Source organism: Calypte anna, chromosome 1 (assembly GCF_003957555.1).
Source record: "Calypte anna isolate BGI_N300 chromosome 1, bCalAnn1_v1.p, whole genome shotgun sequence".
NCBI lineage: Eukaryota > Metazoa > Chordata > Aves > Apodiformes > Trochilidae > Calypte > Calypte anna.
The window spans coordinates 7,757,034-7,782,540 of record NC_044244.1 but is presented as its reverse complement, the minus strand read 5'-3'; the positions used below and the strand labels follow the sequence as shown (position 1 = coordinate 7,782,540).

The following is a 25,507-nucleotide window of genomic DNA, read 5'->3' as shown; positions in this document are numbered from 1 at the left end:
GAGCATCAATGTACCATATTCTGCAATCCAGTTTTGTCCTGGTCAATCTTTGGGGTTTTGCTTAAGGAGATTTTCCAAGTCCTGCTGCATGCACAGCTCATAGGAAAGCATCCTTTCAGTGCTATCAATGTTGCAACATCCTTTATCAAATCTGCCTTTATCAAAACATTCATTCAATTAGAACATCAGAGAAAAAAACATTAAATGATAAAAGCAGCACAACTCAGGCTGCAGGTCCTTTCCCATCCATTCCCACCCTATATCTCACCGTGGAAAATGCATTGCAATTAGAAGAAAATTTGTGTGCAGTGATCTCAAGACATTGGGAAACATTACAATTACTTGAGCTGGGTGCATTTCTTAGCCCTGATTTTCCTTTTAGACACCTGAATGTAACAGTTTCACTATATCCCAATCCATCTTCATTATTTGAACCTGCAGAAAAAATTACGGCTACTGAAATCAGTGGAGTAAGATTGTGAAATCCATCAAAGACCTGGTCCCTGGCTTACAAATGACTAGGGCAGATCATTATTCATGGCAAGAATGTACACAGCTTCTAGGCTAATGGAGACTCTCTTCCCACTGACCTATAAACATCTTACCTAATCCCAATAAAAATATAATGGGAATGTTTGACAGAAACAATTTCTTGAGTCATGTTTCCTAAAATGATGAAATTACCAAGCAGGGAACATTGCCCACACCACCTTCTACAGAGGAAGCCTGAAGCTGTGCCTCCCCCTGAGCAGCAGCAACCTTTCTTTAGCAACATGTGCTTCATTAAGGATGTGACGACCCAGACACAATGACTGATGGCCTCTGCTCAAGCAAGTCATCCTACTGGCTTCAGAGAAATTACCCATATGAGCCAGGGTTGCTGAAAAACACCATTTCTCATCAACTGACACTTTCAAGCATATTAATCTTCCTACAGCTGCTTCTTTTTAAAAACTGTTAAAAGATTTACTGATGGTGAAACTGGGTTATCTAGCAACAACTGACAGCCTCCAATGGTGGACTCCCCTTTGGCCATGTAAAAAAAATGGGAAAAGACATGGTAAGGCCTGTCTATAGTACCAGAGGGTCTGAGCAACTTCAGGCTAATATGAATGGGCAAATCCTGCCCATCTGGTCCCCAGATGACATTTAACACAAAACCCAGCATCCCTTCTACCAGTGCCCTGCTCCGGTTCTTTCGTCATGAAACTAAAGGCTTGGCATAGAGAGCATCCACCCTCCCAGAGCCCTGCTGCCTGGAGAAAGGAGCACAGACCAAATCCCAGAGACAGATACCTTTTCCATTTATTCTGGAGTGTTTTTCCTAAGGTCTGCAGGGCTGTCAGGACTCCTAACCCATTGGTAGAACTCATCTGCTTCATGCTTCCCTCCTCAACTCATCCCACACCTGACAGTTTTGCTTCCTCCCTTGCTTTCCTCTGCAATACCATGGAAGACACCACCAAAGGAACATGTTCAACCTCACACCCATTCAGAAATTGAATTTGCTGCTGTTAATTTAATCCCAGATAGAAATCAACACAGCAAACTGGGAAGTGATCAAATGTGAGACAGGGATAAGTGCAAAGCAGAGGAATGAAATAGCAGTGCATCTCCTCCTACACATTACATTTCATGTGCATCCACAATCAAAGAGCTTTATAACATACAAGGATGGTATTATACCACATAAAAAGAATGCACTTTAATTGCCAATAAATCACCACTTAGGTTGTAAAAAAATAAAGGCATTTTTATCAAATTTTATCGTCTCCTCCAAAACATTATTTCTTTCAAGTTTGCTGCAGGACACTAGATTAAAAATTATTTTCACTAATTAAAATCTATTAACATTTTCCAAGCACACATTACCCTTTTAAGTACAAGAGCCTTTTCTATTCCCAGAAAATATCATTTTACCTTGACATTTCTAATAAAATGAAAAACATTGCTCACAGATAAATAATAAATGAGAGTGCAGATGCTCTTTTCTCCAAGGCAGGAGGGAGTAGGGAATTACTCACGAGTATGTATCCAAATGAAATTACTAGACCTGTCCACAACAGGCACATCTGGGTGTCATAACAACTAGAGATTCACTGAGTCATTTTCCACCCACTTTTCTCCAGTATCCCATCTAATTCATTGTACGGTTTTATTTTTCTTCCTAAGGAGTCCTGCCATGAGTAAGTACACTGAAAATGTATGATTGTTCTTTGGGCTGTAGGTAGTTCTGTTAGTCACCTTAAAGTACATATTAGTTGTATGCTTTTCCCTGAACACAAGAAATGACGTGATCAGAGATGCTTCCATCATTTCACAGGCTTGATTATTCAGAATGGCACAGAACTGTGAGTCAGGGCTGTGATTCTGTAGTAAATGTCTTGGAGGGTTGAAGATAACTGGCTTATAAACATCCTGAGTTTCACTCCCATGGAGATTTCCCAATACAGACTTCAGGCTTTGGCTTTGCATTAGGAAAAGGAAGGTTTCTTACTGCCCACAGCAAGCTCTGGAATAGGGCTCACAGCTCCTGATCCATCATCTGCCACCAGCTCAAGATGTTGCGTGGCTTTGAGACAACCACTGAGCCTCCCACTTAAATTCCTCCATTGTAAATAGCTTTAAAGCATCCTCTCTAGAAGGTCTTTTCTAGGACACAGATATTACGAGCTGTAAGTACACAGGCACACCAGGGTTTGCTGATGTCCTGATACACCCATAATTAAGGGCTGCAGCATTCTGTGTTATGCCTCACTGTTGGAAAGATGGAAAACTCAGAAGCAAGGCCCAGTTGTGTATAGGCTGCTTAACTTCCAGCCAATTATACATGTTTCATCCCCATCCATTATCTACAGTCAAAGAAAACAAAGAGTTGCAAAACCCAAACCATACACCAATGACCTTAGAAAATTCGGGTGCAGACCCCAATTATGCCTCTCACGCTGGGAGCTTGAGGTCCCCTGGACATTTAGTGGTCTGAATCATCCCCACTGCCCTGGAAATCCCCATGGCAGCTCATGTGTCCACGTGGCTGCAGATGCCTGGACACAACACCAAGTCAGGTCCAGAAGGAGAGAACCTTCAGCATCAGAGGGAGCTGGAGCAAAGCCAAAAACATCACAGGGACCTTCCAAGGCAATTGAGAGAGAGCAGCCTTGTTCCTAAGAAATGTTACTAATAAACTGCTAACATATTTTAACACCATTTTATCTAGCCTTACTGATTGGAAAGTTGTTAATGCAGTAATTCAGGGTTAGCCACCAAAAGGCATATTTAAAATTTCACTATGAATTCGTGGTGAATGGATTCACTAAGCATCCACACAAAGCAATTATTTGAATGCTTATTCCTGCTTGGATTATGGAGTCCAACACTCCTATCAGTAATTCCAGATCCTTCTTAATTTACTCAGACTGGGTCAGCATTTATACTGGACTTTTTTTAAGTCCTCTCCCTCCTCATAGGCCATGCCAGCATAGGGAAGAGAGGGAACACTCAAGTACCATCATATTTCCTCAAAATAATTAGCTCAAAGACCTAGAAACTGTTTCAAAAGGCAACATCCAATAACAGAGAGAATCAGCCATCATCAAGTTTCTAGTTTCAGTAGCACATCACTTAATCCTAAAGGCAAAATAACAACAAGCAAGCAATTTCCTCTATCATTTGATTTTTATTACTTTTCCAGTAACAGAAAACAGGACCAGATCTTACCACTGTTAACTAACTCTGCTACTCTGGGAATAAAAGGCAAATACTGTGCTACTCTGCGTAGGAGGCTGAGAAACTGAGATGTCAATTTTCCCCTTTTGTAGATTTAGAGGGAGAAATTATATCAGGCCATAACATTGAGTGAAAATAACAACTTTGACACTGAAATTGCCCAAAGGCAGGAAAATGCTACCCAATTATAAAGGTGAAACATTTGAGATAAAACAAAGAGGTCATAATAATTAGAGACTAAACCCTCAAGGCTGTCAACATTATCTTAAAGGCAGAGCTAATTAATCCTCTAATGAGGAGGTGCAAGGTACAGAATTACTACCTCTCCCCTTAGCTGGAGGACTCAGAAAACATAAAGATCTTCCAACCCAAATGAGGTGTTCAGGTAGCCCCCAAGCACATAAACTGTCATGTGCTTTTCTTAACAAGTCCCATGAGGTGATGGGAATACCCAAACCTTGGGGACTGAGGGGCACTGGCACAAAACTGCTCCTCCACATACCAAAGGTGATGATGGTACCTGGGGCAGAGCATGTGTCCATGGCATAGCACCAGGATGGTAGGAGAGTGGTGAGGAGATGCCATCCATCAGGTCCCAGCACAGAGTTTAATTTTAATCATGGAGATATTTGCATGGCTGAAGCTAAAATTCAACAATGCAATGAAATGTAACTAAAATCCAAGCTTTGAAGAAGTTTCAGTCACTCAGGATTTCCCTAAGAACTCCAGTCAGGTTTATTTGCTTCACTCTGAAGGCAAAAATTAAAATCTCTTTGAATTCAAAATAGATGACTCTGAAAGAATTCAGAATTTGTCCTAAAACCAGATAGGATGGGGACAGAAGTAGTTTAGGGCTTCATTCAAATGGAAAATAACACAGTAATATTTTTAACAGGATTCAAGTGTCTTGTGAGACTGAAAACTTTCCACAAGATACTTGGCTTAGACTTACAAGCCAAATATTGACCATCTTTGCCTGTACCTCTTGGTACCTTTGCCTGTTGACTGCAGGAGGTTCCAGGCCATTGGGGAGTACAAAGCTCAGTCTCATCACCACCAGACAAACCTTTCTCTAAGGCCCAATTTTATAGCTCCCACCCAGACTCTCACCTGGACGCAGACTTTTGACACTATAGTTTCAGAAACCTTAAGGACACATTACAACTGATGAAAAAACAAGGATGAGACTCTAAAACACCAGACTAAGTCCACTCTCCCTTCAATCAGTAGCAGAGATTCCACTTGTTTCAATGGAAACCAAACCAGAACATCAAACCCTTTGCAAGACCCCTGAAGATGAGGGGAAAAAACACAGGGTTTTGGGGTTTTTTCTATCATTAAGAAATCCACCATGACCAAGCCAAATCAAAGGCCCTGAGAAAACTCCAAATCTTTTTCTGACACTGTGTTGAGAAGATGTAGCTTTGCAGGCAGGAGAAGGAGAGGGGCCATGGCTGGTTCTACTCATCACATGGGCAGGTGGAGAGCTGCAAGGAGGAACCCAATGGTACCACATTGCACCAGCCCAGCCCAGGAAAATGGGAATATCACTATGCAGAGGGATGAGATGGCCATTTTTCAGAAACAAATAGGAAGAAATCTCTCTGAATTTCAACTGCATAGACATAAAAGAATCAGATCTGCTCCAGAGCCACTGCAAGAGATTAGATACTGCTTACTGTGAGGCACTGGAGTATTGCAGGATGGGGTCTCCATATATGCACCACAGACAGCCAAGAACTGCTTCCACAGTTAAGTCTACAATCATTTAAGTCTTTTCTCCAATAGCACCAAAATTCATTGGTGATTTTTTAAATTAACTCTGACTGTGACTCCATTAATATTGGTCAGCAGCAATGACACAGATCTTCCTTTTGACAAAGACTTTCTGCTCTTAAACCCTATGATCACCCATGGTGTTTTGCACGTCCCAGGTAATACTCTCCCCACCTACCACTCACCCCAGCTCATCCCTTTTCACCTCTCTCCCCGCAGAATAACCACCAGCTCATGAAATCCCTCCTTCACTTGCAGCACTGAGCAACACAGCCTTCCCACATCTTAACCTCAAGAGTGAGAGAGTTGGCAAGGAGGTGGAGATGCCCTTTCCAGCCAGTACAGCTGGAAGCCACGAGCTTGTCACAATCCTTGTCACAATCCTTTCTACAACAGCTACTGCTTTGATACCCAACAGCATCTGTTGGATTAATACAGAGAAGCTTTAGAGTGAGAAAACACAAGGATCTGCCCAGTTAGAAGCACATGAACTAGTAACCTATTTGTATGACATTTTTTTTTTTTAAGATATGATATAATATCACTTAGTTCATTATATAAATTTATATAATTGGTTGGAAAAAACAGCCCAGCCAGCCTCCAGCCAGCTAGTCCCCAGAATGAGAGAGCACTTCAGCTTCTACAATGGGCAACATTACCCCATCTCTCCCTTCTGTAAGTCCCCTCCTTCTGCCAGCACATGATGTACCCAGTTGTCACTTGTCAGTGTTCCCCCACACATTTAATTTACCTTCTTTCCAATCCCTAGAATACATCTAATATTTCACTAACCTTTGCTAACCTGAAGTTGCCTTTCAGGACTGCCAGCACCAACCCTATGTATTTCTGACACACACTCATCTAGTTGTAAAGCTTAAACCACTCAGGGTCTTGATCTTCCTAATCCAGAAGACCTTTCTCAAAAGGTTTTGCAATCTAATTACCACATTAGATTTGATTGTAACTGTTTTGGAGGGGATCAGTTACTCTGACACTAGTATTGTTTTTTGTGTGGAAAAAAAGAAAATGGAGTGATCATTTTGCCACAATTTTTCCACAAAATCCTTTAAAACACTTCACACTTTGTAAAAAAGGTTCTGAATGCCATAAACCACAGCCAGACCTTACTCATAACAGGCTTGTCAGTGGCACATCAGCTTACTACAGGGTAGCAGCACATCATCTGCTGTCTCTGTGAGCCATGACACCAAGCATTTACACAGCCTTTCATCCTCATAAAGCTCTACAAACGTTAAAAGAGCCCAAAAGAGAGTTCAGTGCCTTCCCCCATTGAAAATTAACCTCAATGAAAATGAATTCATTCTGGCTCACTCTCACTTCTCAGTTTTCTTCCCAGGAGTGTGTCACTGGCAGTCTCTGGCACAAGAGCTCTTGGAAAGCAAATATTAAATCCTTCAACATGAGATGGCAACTTCACCATTCAGTGACAGGACAGAGCCAGGGGACAAGCCTCATGTCCATTCACAACACACCAGGTTTCAGTTTCAGCTCTCCAGGAGTCAAAGAATGCTCTTGAATGTACCCACAGAGTGCCCCACACATCACAGCCTTTGTACAACACCAAGGCACAACTTCTCCAGTTCTCCAGCTCTCCCACTGTCCATCATCCTTGCTGGATGAACACTAGCAGAAGAGAGATGGATCCTTCTTATCCAATTTCAGCCATATGTGTGGTGAGACTTCTGGTGTGGTCAATAAGCACAGCTGGAGGGTGGACTTAGTCTGAGACAGGGTGGGATGCAGGTTGGAGATGAAAGTGTTGCCCAGCAGAGAGGCACTACTCAGGGATGAATCCCACTCCATTTCACATATTAAAGAAGCCAAACAACTCATATTCTTAAAAAATCATGCTGTTTGCACATGTTAATTAAGATTGGGGTTTTCTTTAATAGAAAACCTGATGATTTCACTCTCAGCAGGCAGAAGAGGTTGACCTTTCAAGCACTTATTTGAAAGCTTGCTTCACACCTTAATTACCCCATAGTGTGGCCTCATCTCAGATGACCACTCTTCCTTCTCAGGGAGTTCTTCAGTGTCATTATAAAAGTTGAAATTAACTCCACAACCAAAGGAAAACTCCTCATGATTCCTCTGATCACATCACTTCCCTTTCTTCACCACAGCCATCAAGCTCCTTTGTCTGAAGCGCAGGAGGGATGAGAGACTGCTGAGCCAGGTGATGAAACACAAAAATGTCCTGAAGAGCAACACTGGATAAAGGGCCACATTTCCCACTAGCAAGTTACAAACAAGACCAGAAATTGGGCAAGTTTGAAGGTGACATTACATCCATGTCAGTACCTGGGTCCAGCCTCCAGAAGGGCTGTGGTCAGGCACCTTCAAACCATTGGGCTCCACAGCTTGGAAGGAGAACTCAAGACTTCCCTGCTTCTCAGTGTTTTTCTCCTATGACACCCAAATTTCCTACAAGGCTGTATCAGAGACTTAGAAGTCTGACACAAAAATTAAGATTTACATCAAGGCAAGTGTCAGCAGAAAGGTGGAGAACCCCACTTTGATCCAGGTGTCTCTCCAGGCTGCCAGGCTCTCCCAGTGATCAAGAGAACATTTCTGATGAACCCAAAAAACTCAGGGCTTGAGTTTTGGGGTTTAAACATTTCATTCTCAAAATCTAAGAGATTCACCTGCCAACCTCCACTGCTTCTCAAAAATATCTTAGACAAGGGTGATTAGGAAATCATATTTTTTTCAGTGAGCTCCTAAATCTTCTGAAAAAAAACAGTAAGATGAAAGAGAAAACTGAAGAACATAAATAGAAATTTATCTTCACTGTCCTAATGTTACAGAGTCATCCAGCAGTCATATTTAGACAGATTTAATCCAGTCCATAAAAAGGTATTTTTTCCACTAACTGCAATAAGCTTTATATGAGTTTTTATAATTTTCTTCTTATATTTACAGCCAAGTTAATTTGTCAAACTGAGAATCACGTTTTTTTTATTCCAATCTGTACATGGAAACTGTTTTTAACTATTCATGACAAGAAAATCTTTCAGTTTTAGAGCTGTCCATGAAGGGCTGCTTTTTGAGTTGTGGGTTTTTTCTAAGAGTCTCACTGACCACAAGCATTTAAATGCATGTATAATAGTTTAAGTTCAATAAACAAGCAACTGGCTAAATAGTTTCAGTAATACTTTCACTATCTGTGACAGCAAAGCTGTGATTCACCCCACTGCCCCATCTCACTTTGCTTCCACCCATCAAAAATCAAGTTTTGCAGGAGTTACCAGACCCCAGTGTTTTAAGGCTTTTCAATGATAATGCCTTTTCCTGAGGTTACCTCTTCCAAACCAAAAGCTCTATTTCAATATTCAATAGAAGTTATTTTTAAATACCTTTTTTTTCACTTGTTCTTTTTTGTGGCAAAAGGTTTTCAGGTCACTGCATGTGTGAGTTGATAGCAGAGAATGGGGTCACAGTGGTACTGGGCACATCTTCACTTCAACCCAAAAAAAAATCCCTTAAAAACCTTGCTGAGGTAGGCTCTCAGGGTTTAAACCTGCAATACTGAAGCTAAGTATCTTGAAAGATCAAGCATTAACAGATACGTTAGGCTTAAGGAAAAACCATCAACTTTAATGCCAGAATTCACAATCCTATGCAGGCTCATAAAAAACAAAATTAAGGGGCTACAGCTTTTACTATCAATATTTAAGCATTCTACCCATAGATTAAGTATTTGCTTTGTTAGCATCTGGAAATCTATCCCCTATCTCTCTCTTTTATATCAAAAAAAGAAGGTAAAAAGAGGTGTAGTGCCTCATACTTCTGATTTTATAGCGTTTTCCTTCCCCCACTGACATAAATTTGTACATACAGAGCCATAAAGCAGAAAGCTCACTAAATCCCCTTGTTTTATTGTTTGCCATTTAACAGTCAGAGCACAATGCAAGGAGCAGCTTTGCAAAGGGAACGATTGACTAAATCTGTGAGGAGTTTCCACATCCTGCTTCAGCCAACAGCTTCAGCTGATGTCCATGTTGTCTACCCACCCACATGATGACACCCGTGGCAAAGAAAGCTTTGGGTAGTAGTGAAAGCTGTTCCCCAAAGTGCTCAGAGATGCCAGGTGCTCAGGCATGGCCTTGGTGCTGCACTGCCATCAGAATGCCCCAGTCCCCAGCTGGATGGGTGCCCCTTGCTTGCTCTCTACCCCACTCACAGAGCAGCACTACCAGATCAACAGAGAACTGTTTGCACAGGGTCACTTCCGTGCACACAAACCATGCCTTGTTTTCAGGAAAGTAAATTTTATTGCCCATTATTCACAGACATCCCCCATACAGCATCTCTTATGCAAACACGGTGTGCATATGGACAGCAGATAAACCCACCCACGGGATCTCAGAGCACCAGACTCCAATGCACACACACTGTGTAATAAGCCAGAGCATTCTCCAAGAACAAGATTCATGTTTCACTGCAAATATGGTTAGGCTTTTTTATTCAGAGCTACACACTTATTACAGTTGAGAAGGCTTGACAGTATTGAAGCTGATCAGAGTTCTAATTATAACCTTTAATATGCTGGATTTTATTCATTCCTCCTCCTTTTCAACCTTGATGTTTTATTCCCAGCTATTCAAGGCTTAAGCCTTGTAAATGAAAAGCAGAGATATGGGGGGGGTTGAGTATAGATGTTGCTGACTCTTGCCTATTCACAATGCAATCTGCACAAAAAGAGTTCAGGGTATAACTATTTAACAGCCAAGAAGAAAAGTCCTAAAAGGCAATTACCTAAGGAACCTGCAGCATCCCAGCACATATATTAAAGCCACAGGGAAAACTGCTGAGCTTTTTTATGTGAGGGAGTCAAGGCTATCAGGAGGTTTCAGACCAGAGATGGACAGCAACCAGATGAGACAGCTGCTTCAAGGCAGATCTCAGCCCTAGGAAGCCTCCACTCAACAGATGTGCAAGTTTTCCCCTACTTTCCCTGGACACTCAGTTTTCCATCCCCTAAGACAACTTTTTTGGTTTTATGTCTGCCCTTTGTCCTCCTTCTGAACCCCTACACCAACACTGCACCCAATTGCAGAAGTTCCTCAAGCACCAGCCAAGTAAACCCACTCCTTGAAATGCTTTGTTACATCCTTTCTTTATAAGATGCAAGACACAATGACAAATTTGGGTCCCTTTTTATAATCCCAGAATAAAGGATACATCAAAAACCCCACTTCAGGTGCTTCTGAGACAGTGTAAAGTCAATAAACTAGAACTACATTAGGCATAAAACAGATGCATAGTGTAAAATAATTTACCTCAGATGAGGACCTGAGTCAATAATTTTAGTGGGGAAAATACCTCTGTGTATTTGAGAAAAATGAGACAGATGGAGCAAACATTAAGACAAATATTATAGCATATTTATCTACAAGGCTCCTCCAATCTGAGTAAACCATTTAGTGCAACATAAGCATTTTTGGGCACGTGCAAGTGCATCCTAGAACCTGCCCATCTCCTTCCCTGTGGCCAATACTACACCAAGCCACTGATCTGAACCAATTTGAAATTTTGCTGCTATAATATCCACAGGGAAGATACATCTTCAAGGATTCAATTCACAAACTATTGCCAAACCACCCATCTCATGCTCACAGGCTTCTGGCAGGTTCCTGTGGAGCAGTATAAAGGTAATACAATTTTACAAGTTGTCCACTTTAATCCAGTGAGGACTTGAACTACAGCCAAAAATAATCACCTGAGGAATCAATGTGGGCCATTTAATTGCATTTCCTCTACAGCAGTAGAGTCAGTCCCATGGCATCACCTTGTGCAATTTGCTACACCAATTTTAAAATCCATATAAAAGGACAACAGTCAGTCTTTAAAATTCCACCAAATGTATACAGAATAAAAATAGCATTTTTATGAAAACCCACAAAAGACAGCAAGAAATAAGCACCAAACCAACTTAACATTGAAATATTTTTAAAGAGCACCAGTCGATGCATTTTTCAGTACTGCCACCTCTCTTCATTTTACTGGAAGTGAAATGTTTAAATTCAATAATATATCTCAATTATGTCAAAGTGTTCACCCCATCTATTTACAGAATTTCCTCCCCCTGACCCAGCACGGTATTTAAGCATGAACTTTATTGGCACTGGTTTTCCCACTTCAGTGGAATTATTCATGTGCTTAAAGCCAGGGACATGTACAAGTGTTCTGCAAAGCTTCCCTCCTGCCCCTCTGCTGTTGTTTATCACTTTCCATTAGGTGTGGGAGCTTTTCATATCATACCAGGCAGCAGCAAAATATTAGAAAAGAAACAACGCTGTTATTAGAGGGAAGTCTGAGTGATGCTCTTTCATCAGATCTATCATTTTTCTGCCCTGTCATCTCCTCTACAATTTCCTCCCAAATGCATTTGCTCCACATTTCCATTTCTTCTTGAGAAATGTCACTAACTGAAAAAATTTCCACTATCTGTTTGGCTCGGAAAGGGCAGGAGCAGGGTGCAGCTGGGAAAAGACCCAGCCCTCATTTCCTTGTCACTGTTGACCCAGGCCTGGGTGCTCCTGCGGTGCTTCTCACTCAAGCCATCAGAATCGATGAGCCTGGTTGACTTCTGAGCTCAACTTTTCCTTTTCAGACCCTGGCTCCCTCAGAGGCTGAGTTTTAGGTACATCCAAGGAGAGATATCCTGAAATAAACCTTCAAAGTGGAAGGGGTTATCCCAAACAAAGGCTCCTCTACCAATATATATAGTTCCCAAAAGAAGAGAGACAAGAGTTACAGGTTTTAGTCATTTTTCTGTCAGTATAAATTATTTGCACCATAATTTCCTCGCAATAGAATTTTAACCAAAGAGGTCACATTGACAGAAAATATGTTTATAACCAGGATTTTGTTACACTCATATATAATATTACAAAATAAGGATGCTGATAATGAGGAGAAGGTGTGCTTCTTCCACTGAGCCTAATTAATCCTTGGAGGGAAGTAAAAAGAGAAATATTTTTATTGACTTCAGGCTTTACCAAAGCTGCATTTACTTCCATGAAGATCAGGACCAGATTCTGCTTTTCACAAATATGAATTTAACTTGGGAGTGTTCTGTGTGAGGAAAAAAATTGCAAAACAAAAGCCCACCCGACTACAGAAATACAGAGAACCTTTTCTTCCTCTCATTAGTTGCTTCTCACTGTATACTTTACTGCCAATTTTGTGAAGCATTTTATTTGTTTGCTGACCAGATGGCTGAATATTTTCAAACAGGAAAAAACAAAAAAGCAACTCATAGCAAATAAGACATTTTTTATGGTTTTTAGCTGAATCTTCAATATTTAACTTTGGGAATGCTCCATGTTTTTATGACTATTCTTTTTTTTTTTTTTTTTTTTTTTTGAGGGAAAAATACGAAAAAGAGACTGATTACACCTGTAACATCAGAAAGAGGTCATATTTTAGAGGTTTAGCTCAGGAACATCAGCCTGACTTGCAACCACTTATGTCAAGAAAGGACCATGCCCTTTGTGAGTACTTAACTGTATTGTATGTCTGAAATAACACTTTTCATTGAACAAAGCAAGGCCTTAAATCACAGCCTGACAAGAAAAATATGTAATTGTATATTCTTATGAGGAAGCCTCATTAAATATTACCCTCTTGGGTTGCCTCCAAGCCCACAGGGTCCATTTCCACTGAAAGAATAACTAATAAATAAAACCAAACTGGCAGTCCAAGGCATCCTGACCTAAGTAAATGATGGTGAAAATGTACCTTAGCTTTAACTCAGCCACCAACTGCATTCAGCAGAGTCCTAGCATACATTCTGTGTATGCATGCTGCTAACCCCAGATAAAATTATCTCCAGTATAAAACTTTAACCAAGCCTTGCTAAGTGCACACTCTTTCTGAAGTCTAGATTAACCTATAGGGCTAAGGCAGCTTTTCAGGCAGCCACAAATCCGAATTTGTTAGCATCTCTGGTGCCTGGAGCTACAAGCTTCCCTGTCACATAGGACCAAGGCTGGGTTGGGGTATGAGAATGAGCCTGGGGAGTGCTAGCAGTAGGCAGAGCTTTGGCTGCAGCACCATTAAACCCTCTTCAAAGGGCAGAGCAATGCCTTATCAAAAGGGCTGTATCAGTCAAATCAATCAGCACTGACTCATCAGCCCAGGAGCAGGGAAAAAGCAGAACAAGAGAAGAGAGTTTTTTGCTCATGCACAGTTCCTCAGCTGTCATTTGCTATTGATTGTGCCCACAAGATATGATCCAGTCTACAAGATGAAGAAAGAAATGCATTCATAGCTGGGTTTCCTGCCCGGGTAATGCAGTCACGCACATTGTAAGCAAGCATAAATTGATCACCCCCCCACCCCCCTTTTTCCTACTGGGAAATTAAATCCAAATACTAGATCCAGCCCATTTGACAAACACTTGCAATAAATTACAAGCTGATCATTACATGCAAGTTTACATGGTAGGTTTAATCGTGTATATATCATGGACAGAAATTAACACTGGCATGAGCTTGGTGTTAATCATTCTCTGGACAGGAAGGGGCTGTGTGTGAGATAACACACACACCTTTGGTAGGAAACTGCAGGCAAAACAAGAAAACTCTTCCCTCACAAATAGCTCTCCAGATCTAAGGGCCCAGGCTGTGCTCCTGCTGTGTTTCCACTTGAATCCAGCAGCTCAGAGGCAAAGATTTAGGTCCCTTCTCCAGTGTATCTGGGTCATTGCAGAGACCCAGCTCCACCATGTCCCAGTCTCAGTAAAACTCCTTCACCCTTGCAGCTCACAGAGATGCTGCATAGCAGCCTCATGGCTTGTGTAACAGCAAATAAAACTCAGCAGCAGTGAAGATTAATCCCACTGATGGGCACAGATTGATTTTATTTCACTTTAGGTAACTAAAAGCTGAGCATCTACCTGACATAAGCCAGAGTCCTTGCATTGTCAGTGGAAGAAAATGGGCACATCCAGCAGAAAAATCACACTACGCTTTCAGGATGGGAAAAATTAGTCTTGAAGGATGATTTTTTCTGTCTTGACAACTCTACACTTAGGTCAGACCAGAAGCCTTTTAACTTGTACAGTTAAAAGTGAGATAAGTCCTATTCATGGTATGAAATGCTGATTTTGCCCAGTGCTCAGCTACTTCCACAACACCAGGATCTCATGCTTGGGCTACACATGGATCATTGTGCAAGTTTTCTGTTCACACTTTTTTTTTTTTTTTTTTTTTTGCTGTCCTGATGGACTACATGTGTACCACATGCCTTGCTACATGCCCTACAGTATCCAAGAAACTGTCCCCATCTATAGCAACCCCATGACAAAACTGTCCTTTTGTTGTCCAACTGAAGAACTACTGTGGGAGTTCATTCACAGCTTCCACTGCCCATCCCATCCCATGGGCAGATCCAGGACAGGGAGCACATCAGCAAACCTGGGGGTGATCTGGACAGTTTGAGGACCAAACCTTTTTGGGCCTATCATGTTTAGCAGGCTAGAGACTGCCAAAGAAAGGACACTGCACAATAATTCCTTTTATCTGCAGCGTGTGGGTTGGCCAGTGAGGTATCCCTGGGCTTCCCCATCAGAGTGTCTACAGTGTAAATGCTAAAGTTGAATAATGGCAAAGTTTGTTAACCAAATTCTGCTTTCAGTAACAGTCAGATAAAACCTCCCAAAACCTCAGGCATCATTGCTTCCAGCCCATCAAACTCATATGATCCATTTAAGCACCACAAGACCTCAAAACACCATGCAATTTAGCTCCAGCTGGTTTAACTTTCCAGATTCTCACTTTTCAAGGTTTGCATTTTCAAATTCTTCTCTCCAATTACTAAGGAATTAACCTACCTTTTCTTTTCCCCTTTTTTTCAATGAAAAGTGCAATCCCTTCACAAACCCATGATGAGTCTTTTAGGCAATCTTTTCCTTTATTTAGCAAAACAGTTCAAGACATCAGGAGAGTATGAGAGAGGGCAATGCTGCCAACCTGCTTCTTTTTTATTTTAATTTAAAAGGTGGAACTAAAAAGCAATGCCTCTTCAGAGAACGCAAGCAAGCATTTAAGTAGGACTTTAAAAATACTGCAAAACAAGAAGATATAGGAATTGATTCTTTTTTCCATTACAGCTCCTATTAGCTAGTGTGAATGTGATCACAGCTGTTTCAGTAATGGTGCAAGGCTCAGTGCTGAACTATTTGTGCATCCCTAGAAGAATGCCTTGACATGAACATGAACAGGACACGTTGCCTTAGTGCACCATTGAGCAACACCTCTGGATCCCCTGCCTCTTGCTATCCAGAGGCTAACACAGAGGACTTCAAGCCATTTAAAAAAAAAAAAAAGGATTCAGCATACATGAGTTAATTGACAGTACCACCCTGTCTGGTCTTCTGCAAGAGGAGAGAGTTGGCCAGGGTCCAGCAGCTGCTTGAGCAGCTCTAAGGGAGCCATTACCTCCCTAAGCAGGACACCTGACGTGCATCACAAGGCAAGACAAGCTGCTCAGCAGCAGCTCTGCAGGGCAGGGATTGCCAACAAAGGTGCAGCATGAAGGGCCAAATCATTCATCTGCTCCAATTCCACCCAGCAGCCTCACCCCAGCACCCTCATGATGCACGTCAGCTCATATTCCCTCTCTGCAAGCATAAATCCTGCTATAAAGGAGTCTGGTTAGCCCCTCTGCTTCTTACCTCTCAAAAGAAGTCTGAATTTTTTTTTTAAATTGGATGAAATAAGACCAAACAAAAGAGAGAAGAAAAGAACTGTCTTGGGAAATCTTTCTCTTTCTTCGTTTGCTTTAAGGAACCACAGAGCTGGAGATAAAAAGCAGCAAGCCAGAAACAAGCAGTGTTTGATCAGCACTGTTGACCTGCCAGCAGGAGGGAGCCATGGATATAAAAGCCTGGGAAAGATGGGAAATCATCCATTTCTGACATACGTCTCTCAAAAGATGTTTCACCAGCCCAACGTGTGTATAACACATGGGCAGCCTGGGTTAAAATCTTCCTATGAGAAACTTCAGAGAGTAAGTACAAAACCAGAAGGATTTCACACGCCACAAGGAACCCTGTAAGAAATTAACACTTTAAGAGTCAACAGCTGAGATCTAAACCACCTTTACCCTTGAGTTTGCTGCTAAAAGTTGCCCCCTCAGTGCATTTTAGTTTTCTGGGACATTATGATCAACTTAGACACTGATTCATCTACTGTTTAATTTATACTGTACTTTATCAAGCCAGCAGCAATTAAGTTAATAGAACCTCCAGGTTTTGCACTCCCCATAGCCTCTTCCTCTAACTTGATTATCTGATGCATTTCCACTTTCTGACCACATTCATTACATGAAAAATAACTCTAAGCATGTTTAGGTCAATCACAACCTCAGAGGGAAGTTCACCCTTTCCCCTGAAGCTTTTTTCATCGTATTGGATTATAAAATTCACATCAGCAACCCCCACTGGAAATTATTTTACAGAAATTGGCTCTCTTGGCTGCATCTGCCCTGGTAATCAGAGGAGGTCCAGGGATCTGCCCACTGTCATGGACCATCTCCCCATGCTTACATGAATCTCTTCTCCTGATGCTCCTGTACTTGGAAGGATGGGCACCTCCTTTTCACTGATCCCAAACACCCTGAACCACTTTCCTGAGGATTATTCCTGGAAAATATTTGTACCTCTAGGTTGGAAAAAAAATCTAAATGAAAATTGAGCTTGCCAGAATTTTCATCACCAAATAATAAAGCTCCAAACATTTTTTGTAGGTACTTTCCAGTAATCTTCAAATATCAGCATAAAGCACCTAAGTGATGTGTTGTGCTTCTTTACCATAAAGCACTATGAGATAAGCAAGGTTAATGCCACATCAGCAAGGGGAAATAGGATGAGTGCCCTTTCTTTGTAGCAGGAAAAATTCTCTGTCAAATACATTTTCTAGCTGGGAATAGCCTGTCATTTGATATTATTTTTTCCTCATTGAAAACATATCTTAAAGCCAGCAAATATCCCTCTCACTGCAGAGAGGGCACTTGCATCTCTGAAGCCAGAGCACAGACCTCTATGATGGAGAGCAACAATCCAGTTCATTCACACCTTCAACTCACATACACCTCTCATTTTCTTTTTCCTACATCAGGAAATGCAATTCACTTGCTATTATCTCACAGCAAATCCAAGGTAGCTGTAGCCAACCAGAATTTTCATGTTCTAGAACTAAAAGAGGGGACCAGCCTTATGCTTGGTGGGTTCCAAAGCCTCCTACACTATTTTGACCCTGCAAAAGACTAAACACTGAATCATCTCTGCCACTCACCCAGCTAAATACTCACTTTTTTTTTTTTTTTTTTTTTTTTGGCAGGTTACTTCCAGCAAAATCCACGTTTGCTCTGACTCAGCACACAGTGACAGGCTCAGCAGCACCCATGCAGGGGAGCTGGCAGCTTGGCTGCATGTGTCATCCTGGATCATCTTAAATCATCTGTGAGCCCTTGTCCCAAGCACACTGCAATTACTGTCTGGCACTATTTATAAAAGTGAGCATCACAATGCTTCTGAAACAAGGTCATTACTAGGCAGGGCTAATGTTTTGTAACTGAAAGTTGCTTTTTTTTCCTTAAACAAACAAACAAACAAACAAAAAGTTTGTCAAAAAAAAGGGGGATTCTAACCATTCCTTCTTCTTCAAAACCAGAGATTTTCAAAAGACTGAAAAACAGAAGACAAAAAAGACCAAAAAGACCATAACCTAAACCTAAACAGATATTCCAGCTCAAATATTACTAAGGGGGGAGTGAGAGGGACATACATGATGTCAGCACAGGACCTTTGCAGTAGCAGAACCTGGTGATGTCTGGCAGACAGGCTGAGAGAACTGGGGTTGTTCAGTCTGAAGAAGGCTCCAGGGATGAAGGGTTCAAGGCTGCCTTTCTTGTTACCAACCCTTACCTGTTCTCCACTTTTCTTTTTTTTTAGTTTTAGCACTTTAACTGGTGCTTTCTGCTTCCTTTAGCAGAATTACACACATGACTTAGGGGAAGCTGCTCTGATGGGGTCTGCCCACTGCCCTGCAAGTAACCCCCAGCTCTGCCCTATAATCTCTGCAAGCAGTAGGAGCCCTGCCAACATCTTCACTGAGCACAGGGTCAGACTTTCAGGCAAGGATTTCCCTTCAGGTAATTCCAGCTTTTGCAGCCCAGCATCAAGGAAGGAATAGAGCTGCTAAAGCTTTCCCAACCAACATTTGGTGGGAAATGTGGCCTGGAGAAGGCAGCTGACAACCCAAATCACTGCATACACCCATTCCAGCACCCAGCTCACTGATGGGAGCCAGGTGTGGATGTGCCAGGAATCTCAGCAGAGCTCCTGTCTTCTCTCACCCTCTCTAAATCTACACAAGCTATGAGGAACAAAGAGTGGAGGAAAAGAAAACAATAAAATCATGGTCTTTCTTACAGATGATAAATACTCATCCTGAAGGGCCAAGTGGTGTTTGATGGCGTAAGAAATGCAAACTGGTGTTGGCTTAATGTCTGCTCTTTTGAATTTATGGTGTGTGAAGCAGTTTTCACTGAGCCTAATTTTTTTATTCTTGAATCATTAAGAGTGGCCATGAAAGTCACCATGGCTGATTTTTCCATTTTTTACACCAGCACTTGTCCTCCTTCTCAGGTGTCAGATTATGACAACTCCCCAGTTGCTTCTGTGCTTCTCCCTTCCTCCCATCTTGCTCTGCCTCCATGCTGCAGAGGAGATGCTTTCTGCTGTAGTACCTGTGTCTCAGCACCTGTTTTCTCATTTTTTTGTGCACCTGTTTCTACTCCATTGACTTTAGAGTCAAGAGTTTCACATCATGCAGTTGGCTCCTCTCTCCTCATCTTTATGACCATCCATCATCATGGCAAATGGAAGCTGTACATTTTTCTTTTTACCTCAGCAACATCAGTCTGCATAGCAAGAGGTGATAGAAATATTATCTGTCTAGAAACCTTTCTATAGTCCCTTCTGCTGATGATGAACTGTTAATAAATTAAGAGCATAAGATCTTCCAGGGTCAGATCATTTTAGAAATCAGGGAATACAGCACAGGATCACCCCAGCAGCAGATACAGATACCTTCTGCTTTGTTGCCAAAATAGCCAATGCAGATATTTCAGAGAAAGGGACAAAGGTACTGATAAGTACAGTGAGCAAACTTAGAAGGAAAATTCCTTCCTAAATGTTTAGGAATGAGCTATTCCCTTTAGAGATTTTAAGACCAACAGAGGCTAAACGAATCCCAGAGATCAAGACATCCTAGAGGCTGTTTACAGTTACATGTAAATAACCAAGTATTACCTTTTAACAGCACTAGAATTTAGCCTTTCAAGTGCACATAAAACCTTTTTGTTTCTACTTTGTCCTAAAGATTTGCATCTCATTAATTTTCTCTACCCTGCATATTAATGCATTTTATTCCCTCTCCTCCTCCCTCAAGTCATTCCCTTACTTAGGTAGCACCACCCTCTGCTGTGATCACTCTGTTCTTATTAACCAGTAAAAGAACAGACAACATTCATGGTTCCAAAGTACTAAAGACACAAAAACACTCTTACATGTTTTATTCCTTTTTTTTTTCTATCATCCCTCCAACTTTTTTAACTTTGAGCACAGGGGCTGTCTCTGCAGAGCCATCCACAAAGGCCCCAGCCCTTTTCCAAAGCAGCCACAGGTTGCTTACAGCACAGGAGTGTTCAGATACCCAGATGCCTTCCAGCAGACATCCCCCTGTCTTCCTGCCATGTCTGTTTGATGACAGGCACACTGCCTCACATAACATCCTCCCAAGACTGACATGTTTCTCCTCTCCATCCTTTACATGGAAAGATAAAACTTCGCCTTGCTTCCCAGGCTGCTTATCTTAGTACGTAGTGTCTTATATAGTAATATAATTTAAATGCTTTACACTTAATTTAGACACATCCCACTTTTTAACCTTTACTCATTGTGAAAATAGACATTATTTCAATTTATTTAATCTGCTGTACTTGGTACTTGATTCATTTTCAAGTTTGTGCTTCCCTTCTCTCCTTCGGATTTCCTTGGCTTTGTCTTGCAAGTGATTTTATAAAAGATTTTTTTCATTGTCCCAATAAGTTTCTTCTGTCATTCTTATCTTCTCTGAAAATCTTCCAGCAGACTGGTACAAGAATACTTTCTCTTACAGAAGGCATTTAGCATTACCCTTTCTATTCACTTTATTATTCAATACCTGGCTTACCTTCCTACTGAAATGGCAGGTGAACCCTCAATGTAGCAGCATCACATTTATTACCTGTATCCAAACCACATCTGTTCACTCTCAATCTATGCAGTAACTGGGAGTCCAGCAGAGGATATGAAAGAAAACATTTTTGCCAGCAGGTCAGATACTTGGTATCTATCTTTGCAAACAATTTGCCTGAATGGGATGTGAGAGAAGAGTCAGATGCAAAAGCAACAGAAAGAAAGAATGACATGAAGAAAAGACACATTTAGGCTGCGTATCAGTTAAAATATCCCAAAAGCAAAATCTGTTCACAACTGGGCAAACCTCAAAAGGGAAGCTAAACATCCATTTAAGTGAAAAACATGGGTGTCATCAGGTCCATTCGAATTCACAATTTATGCAACAGATAAAATATTTGTATTAATACCCTGGTCATCATTGGCATAAGCAGAAGTTACCAAGAAGTTACCCTCCTACCACTGTCTTAATTCAAGCTACCAAGTCCTCAGAAGCACAGGATAAAACAGTGGGTCTCCTCAGCTCCTGCACCCCAGGAGTACCCCAGCCACCCAAGCCCAGAGCCTGCCTCCATCTCTTACAGATGCATCCAACTCACATTCAAACAGCTCCTGGCATTGCTTCAGCAAAAGCTCATAATGTGAATGGACATCACAGCCTGGACCAAACACGATGATGCCAGAAGCTGATGGCTGTATCAATTTACTCCAGAAACTCAAGAGAACATTCATTCAAGCTGCTTGTACATTTGGGTTGCATCACAAACATGTCTTTCCTAAATTCAGTGTGCTGAACTACTACTACAGTCCCTGATGAAAAAAAACAGTGGCAAAAAGGTTTCTGGAAAGTGACATTTCAATACATTTTTATTTTTACTATCTGTGTTATCAGAGCACCATGCAACCTCAGGCATAGAGAGAGATCCCACTGCTCTCAGTGCTGTACAGGCACAGAAATCTCACAAACTGGCAGATATCTGTATTTCTCTTAACAGTGAGGAGACAGAAAAAATAAGCTGTCAAGAAAGGAGGAAACAAAACAGTGCAGCTCAAGGAAAAATCCTCTATAGATTCCAAATGAACTACCTGCCAGTGCATTAAACCTTGTGCTTCTCAATCCTTTTGGGCATGAAACACTTAAGACTATTATCAACTCTTCAAAGGACTGCAATCCCCTCTAAAAGGCTCAGAGTTCTCACTGCACTTTCATCCCTGCCTGAGGCTCTCTACACCGGGTCAATCACAATGGCAGCTGTGGGGATTTCAATGGCAATACGAGCAGATCACTCGAATTGGGCTGAATTAGGGCAAATGTCAAAGTTTTCAGACTGATGCATAGCAGTCAGGAATTAGCCATGTTTTACATGAAGCATTAACTTGTTCTTACTTTTGTAAATCAGCTAATCTGCTACCCTTGTTCTTTGCAAGCTTTCTCTTTTTTTTTTTTTTTTTTTTTTTCCCCTACATCCAAACATGTTTGTAATTATATTCCCTGGAATATACTATCACATGTCTGCAAATACACATTAGCACAAGTAACGTACAGATTTTTAACCATGTGAGTGAGGGATGTCTCTGTTTTAAGAAGTATTTACGTGAAACTACAGTAAAACAACATTGTCCATCCTTTTGAAAAGACAGCAAAAGCACTCAGGTCTAAATCAAAAGGGGCAGACAAATGGGTCTCAGAAAAAAAATTCACACATCTCAAGGCAATCCTTGAGCACCTAACGCTCAAGGTACTAGCTTCACATCTTTGGTACCTCTGCTGAGATTCAGCTGTCACCTTTAAACATCTTCAGAGTTCATTTTTTTTTTTTTAGCAAAGACTTTAGTATGAGACCAGCTCTAGAAGGTACTGTATCCCTTCACTAGCTGAATAGGGAGATTGGTAATTCAAAAAAGGCAGCTACGTAAATCTAGAGCTCTAAGGATGACCAACATTTAGGAGAAATGTCACCAATTTGGGTATCCCACACATCCCCTACTGCAGTTCTAACACTGAGATCCCTCATTGAGGCTCTGCTACTCGAAAGACAGAAAGTGATTCAACAGGCAAAGGGGGACTATGCCCAGACTCAGAGATGTCCTCTGAGCACAGGGAGGAGACTTCTGCACTCCCAGCCGAGGAGGTCCCACACAGCAGTAGCCCTCTAGAATGGATCAGGACCCTTCACCAGCCCAGTGCTCTGACCTGGCTGTAGTCACCCATCCCAAACCCAGTCAGAGGCTATACAAATTATTTCTTGCTAAATAGTGCAATTGCTGGAGGAGAAGTGAGGAAGCTCTTTTCCTGGAGCACCCTCGAAGGGGTTGGAGAAAGAGGACTGACCCACCTGCAGGTTTCTGCTCGCTAAGGCAGTACCCCAGCCACAGAGACGTGTTTGGGAAGGTGGTACCTAGCCTCCTCACCCTACACATACATTTAAAGCACAAGAAAGACTCAGTTGCTCTTAAAAAGTAACAGAGAGGATCTTCCTGTATGTAGGAGTGAGGATGGAAACCCAGGAGCAGAGACTGCTCCACCGGGACTTTCTGGGCCACCCGGAGCCAGCCCAGAGCTGGTCCCGGTCCGGCAGCCTCAGCTCTCTCATCCCACACAGCTCTGAGGAGCAGTCCCTGCTCCCAGGACACCGACTCCCGACTCCCTCCTCTTTCGTGTGCTTTTTACAGTAGGAGAAAGGCAGAAACTTTCTCTCCCCATGCCACACCAGGACACCCCGGGCTGACATGGGGAATTCGGGAGAGCTTCACTTCCCCCCCCTCTCTACTCTTCTTCCCTTTGCACTGATTCAACACGGTAGTTAGAAGAGCAACGAGGCCAGCCAAATCCCCCTCTTCTGGAAGGGGAGCTCCGTTATTTCCACGCACTGGAGGGAGCAGCGAGAACTTAGAGTGGGGGAAGAAAGGGGGAGCAGCTAAAGGGGTCGCTCCACGCGTGATGGGGTAGGGATAGGAGGGTGGTGTCTGCCGCTTCGTAGATCCCCCGGCAACACGGCGGTGGAGCGCTCTTCTCCGCGGGTCCGACCCCTCTATCAACCCACGAACAGCCCTTGAGGAGCAGCAACAACAAGCGATACCCTCTTCCTCCACCCGAGACAGTACATCGGTGATCGGTGCCTCCCCCCTCCCGCAATAGATAGGGAAAAGCCCAGAAGAAGAGAAAAATGGGGAAAATCTCACCTCTTGGCAGGGCGGTAGCTGTAGGGCGGCCGCCTGCCAGCCCAGCAGCCAGCAGCACACCCAGGCACTGCCCGGGTACCGCCGCTCCGCTCCGGCCCGCCGCATCCTCATCCTCCGCGCTCCCGCCGCGGTGCGACCGCGCTCCCCTCCGCCTGAGGGGCGGGGGAATAAGGGGTGAAAGAGGCGGGGGTTCACCGCCCCCTGCTCCTGCCGGAGATCTCCCTGCCCGGGAGGCAGCCGGCGGGTAGGGCTGCCCCTGGCCCTGCGCAGGGCATAACCCCGGGGCTGACACGGACGGCAGCGGCCCCGCCGGCCCCGCCGGTACCGACAGAGCCGAGAGGAGGGGCCGGGAGGGGGAGGAGGAGGAGGAGGAGGAAGGCAAGCTGGCAGCGCAGGCGCATGTTGCCGAGGATTGTCCAGCCCCGGCGTAGGGAGAGAGAGCGCGGCTGCACACTCCTGGGTGCATCTTCCCACCAGCCCCAAAGGCTCTGGGGTGGGAGCGGCAGCGGGGGGTGAAGCCCCGCAGGCACCTCCCGCCTATGCCTGGGCAGCGCCACAGCAGCATCTCCCGATGGGACCAGCCCGGCTACCGGCGTGGGAGCGGCACTGGGGAGAAGGAGGCAATCCTCCTGGCCTGGCCCTCCTGCGAGGTGCTGGCCCGCAGCCCACGGCATCCCCAGCTGGGATGCTGGCACTGCCGCTCCCCATCCTGGTTCATGGGGGTGCGGGGTGCTTGCATTTATCTCCCTGGTCCCCCGGCGCTAAGGATGGCCGTGTCCCCCCTTCGGATGGGATTCCTCCCGGTGGGCTGTGTGCTCGACCACTCGCCTCCTCACCAGATCATGACAGCAACCCTCCTCCGTGGGATGGGAGAGCAGTGTATTTGTGGCCTGACTCAAAATTATTATTATCCCCAGGATTATGCAGACTTCTCTCTCTTGGTTGCCTTTCAGTCCGGATTTTGTCTCCCCTTCCCCGGTAATGTCCAGCTACCCCTACCTACTGACGGGTTTTACAGGCTCAGGCACTGAGAGTCCTCTGCCACCCTGGCATCCCTGCCAAACCTGCTCACTTTCCTGCTGCTTCCAGTCTCATCCCTTCTTTCTGTTTCATCTTATCTAACCAGCAAAGCCCAGAAGCACAGACACAGCGCTCCTCGTGGTTAGCACATTATGTTCCTGTCCCTATTGATCTACCTTTACGAACTCCAATACAGAGCCCTTTTTTTTTTTTTTCCCCCCACTTCTAATTTATTTGATGAGTGACCTTTATTCCAGCACTTTTACTGCAATTCCTGGTCACTGTGATCCAGGTTTGACTCAGCTTTTATTAATCTCTCGAAAAGAGATGAGTATGAGGGCAGAGTCAGATCTTTGCCTGCGTCACCTCTCACCATCCCTGGCTGATGTCATTGCTGTGACTGTACACTTAACACAAAAATGGTCTCATTAGAGTATATGATGTCATTTGGAGACCTTGCTGGAGCATTCTGGAGGCAGCTCTGTGCCTGTCTGCTAACAGAGACAAATTTGAAATTTTGCTATGTTC

At 43.2% G+C, this 25,507-nt stretch overlaps 1 protein-coding gene across 1 annotated transcript in view; it reads right to left on the bottom strand.

The window, feature by feature from the left end:
- Positions 1-24,053, bottom strand: part of KIAA1324L (KIAA1324 like) — a 97,464-nt gene extending 73,411 nt beyond the window's left edge. Inside the window, exon 1 of the mRNA XM_030450359.1 lies at positions 23,960-24,053. The gene's annotated coding sequence lies outside the window, so the exon portion shown is untranslated. The remainder of the gene's footprint in view (positions 1-23,959) is intronic.
- Between the last annotated feature and the right edge of the window lie 1,454 nt (positions 24,054-25,507).